At 33.7% G+C, this 3,574-nt stretch overlaps 1 non-coding gene across 1 annotated transcript; it reads right to left on the bottom strand.

Moving 5' to 3' along the window:
* Window positions 1–236: 236 nt before the first annotated feature.
* On the bottom strand, window positions 237–336 carry LOC112633911. The gene has a single exon (XR_003121670.1). It is a non-coding gene; the product is annotated as a small nucleolar RNA U13 (small nucleolar RNA).
* Between the last annotated feature and the right edge of the window lie 3,238 nt (window positions 337–3,574).

Below are 3,574 nucleotides of genomic sequence, written 5' to 3'. Positions count from 1 at the left end.
CCTAACTTACCTTTTGCAAAGGATAAATATAGCTTGTAACAACACTTTAAAAGTCTTTCATTTTCACTCCCTCTTTGAAATGCAGTATTTGTCATCAACTCAAGGCCCATATGTATAGGAGTCTGTCTTAATTATTATGGCTTACAGTGCAATTCTGAAATCTTTTTAAAGGAAGTCTCCTATGTCTCCTATTCTTTTTTCTTTTTATGTCCCCTTCTTTTTTTTTTTCAAGTTCATGTTGGATGGGTAATGTGACGATATCATAACAAGGTTCAAGGGTGGCACAGGTCACACATGTGTGTGAACACCCCATCGTCACACGAACTACAAAAGGATCTCCCATTGTTCTTTAACAAGATTTTCTTTGCTCTTCTCAGAAATTTTATCTTGTAAATGAACCTTAGTATCCAAATCCACTAAAAATCTCAAGTTAAAAAAATGTTATTGCATTTATAGATCAATATGCATGTAAGAAAAAGGAGGAATTAACATCTGTAAGTATTGAATCTTTTATAGAAATCATGTTTGTATTTTTTAAATTATATGTGCTTTTAGAAATATTCTCAGTAAAATTTTATAACTTTCTTCTTGTAAATCTTAGATTTTTTTCATAGGTTAGTTTCTAGGTACTTAAAGTGTTTCTTGATGTCTAGATGATGTAGTTTTAATGATGTTTTGTCACTGGAATTTGCAGATATATAAGAATGTTTTATTTCTTTCTTATATGGTTTTCTTACCAAAACTCTCTTTATAAAAATGACTATTTTTAGAGTAATTTTTCGGTTTACAGAAAATTTGGGCAAAAAAAGGATTTCCCATAACCTCTTCTTCCTTCAATATAGTTTCTCCTGTTATTAACATTTTATATTAATGTAGAACATTTGTTACAATTGATGAACCACTATTGAAACATTATTAACTAAAGTTCATCGTTTACATTAGTGTTCTTTCTTTGTGTTGTAAAGTTCTATGTTTTTTTGTTTGTTTTGTTTTTGAGACAGGGTCTCACTTTGTCACCCAGGCTGGAGTTAAGTGATGCAATTACAGCTCACTGCAGCCTCAGTTTTCCGGGCTCAAGGGGTCCTCCCACCTCAGCCTCCTGAGTAGTTGGGACTACAGGCATGCGCCACCACACCTGGCTAATTTTCATGTTTTTTTGTATAGTTGGGTAGCCCAGGCTGGTCTCAAACTCCTAGGCTCGAGCAACACCACCCCTTGGCCTCCCAAAATGCTGGGATTACAGGAGTGAGCCATCACACCCAGGAAAAATCCATCGGTTTTGACAAATGCATGTCATGTACCTGCCATTGCAGTACCATCCAGAAGAGTTTTGCTGCCTTGAAAATCCCACGTGCTCCTCCTATTCATCCTTCCCTTCCTCCTCCTGAGTCTCTGGCAACCACTGATCATTTCATTGTCTCTACAGTGTTGCCTTTCCCAGAATGCTGTATAGTTGGAATCACAATGTATGCACTCTTTTCAGATTGGCTTCTTTCCCTTAGGTTTTCAGTTTCTTTCATCACATATTTTGGAATATAACATTTGCAATTGCTGAGGGTTTTGTTTTACTTATAACTTTATATAACTTCATTATAACATAATTGTAAACCTGATTTCTTTGTTCTAATGGTCTGAGTTGGGACCATAACAGTGGAAATCTTTTGAAGAATTTTTAATTTTCTCATTTATTCTAGCATTTCACTATCCAATACGATGTTTATTCCAGGATTTTGGTTGATTTCATTAATCAGATAAATATCTTCTCTCTTCCAGTACTTCTAAAATTTCTCTGGTCAGGTATGGCATTATTTTGTAAGGGATAATTTTACAGTATCTATTAAAATGTTATTTTCTTTTTAAAAGTCAATTCCTTTAGGAAACTACAGTGATAGGTTTTTCTAATGTTGAACTATCCTTACACTTCTTGGTAAACCCTAATTGGTTGTGTCAGTCTTTTTTTACATTGTAGGATTTGTTTCTCTGCCATTTTAGTATATTTACCGTTAGGCTAATAAGTAGGATTTAGTTGTTTAGTTGTTTTAATTGTTCTTGTTGTTTTTAACTAAACAAATGCTTTGCTAACTTTCTACCTTTTCATCTATTTCTGGACCCATTGATTAAACACTGGGATTATACAGCAAATTAATTTTGGTAAAAATTTTAATAATACCTCAAAGGTATGGTGTCTTTGAGATAATTTTTTGTCTAACTTTTCGATTGTTGTGATTTTGGTTTCTTTTTATTTTTTAACTTGCTTTGTTTAGATTTTGATAAACTGTATTTTCCTAAACATCTATTTTATCTAGATTTCCAAATCTTGAAATATTTGTGTATTTGTGTTTGTGTATGTATATACATTTTTGTAAACATGGACTATATGTTTTTTAAATGTTTTGCAGTGTAATATTTATTTTTACTGAAATTAATGACTTTTAACTTAATCTGAACTACATATGATTGTCTGCCTCAGAAATATTGTGGATATAGTACTAGCCATTACTGATTAGGCCTACATTTTTATTACACCAATTTGTGTAATACTTTCCTTTGTCTTTTTTTCTTAGGTTTATTTGGCTGAATTTTTCCTAGGTTCTTGATTTGCACACATACTTTTTAAATTTTAGCCTTCCTTGTTCCCATTTAAGGCTAAGAATTATTTTTTGAGGACACTTTGGCTAAGAAGTATTTTCAATTTATAGTGTTACCAATATCTTTAATTCTGAAATCTAATTTCAGATGTGACTTATTATTAACCCAAGAGATCATGATAAATTATTAAATTTGTGTACAGGCAACAAAAACAAAAATAGACAAATGGAATTTAATTAAACTAAAAAGCTTCTGTATGCCAAAAAAAAAAAAAAAAAAATCAACAGAGTAAAATGACAACTTGCAGAATGGGAGAAAATATGTGTAAACTATGCATCCAACAAGGAATGAATATCTAGAATTTATAAGGAACTCAGACTACTAACAACAGCAAAAATAATCTCATCAAAAACTGGGCTAAGGATATCAATAGACATTTTTCAAAAGATGGCAAACAGGCCGGGCACAGTGGCTCAGGCCTATAATCCCAGCACTTTGGGAGGCTGAGGCAGGCGGATCACCTGAGGTCAGGAATTGGAGACCGGCCTGGCCAACATATAGTGAAACCTCGTCTCTGCTAGATATTTGTGAAATTTTCTTTTTTTTTTTTTTTTAAATTTATTTATTATTATTATACTTTAAGTTGTAGGGTACATGTGCATAACATGCAGGTTTGTTACATATGTATACTTGTGCCATGTTGGTCTGCTGCACCCATCAACTCGTCATTTACATCAGGTATAACTCCCAATGCAAGCCCTCCCCCCTCCCCCCTCCCCATGATAGGCCCCGGTGTGTGATGTTCCCCTTCCTGAGTCCAAGTGATCTCATTGTTCAGTTCCCACCTATGAGTGAGAACATACGGTGTTTGGTTTTCTGTTCTTGTGATAGTTTGCTAAGAATGATGGTTTCCAGCTGCATCCATGTCCCTACAAAGGACACAAACTCATCCTTTTTTTATGGCTGCATAGTATTCCATGGGTAT

This window comes from Theropithecus gelada, chromosome 10 (assembly GCF_003255815.1).
Source record: "Theropithecus gelada isolate Dixy chromosome 10, Tgel_1.0, whole genome shotgun sequence".
Classification (NCBI taxonomy): Eukaryota; Metazoa; Chordata; class Mammalia; order Primates; family Cercopithecidae; genus Theropithecus; species Theropithecus gelada.
This window is presented reverse-complemented; position numbering and strand designations above follow the sequence as displayed.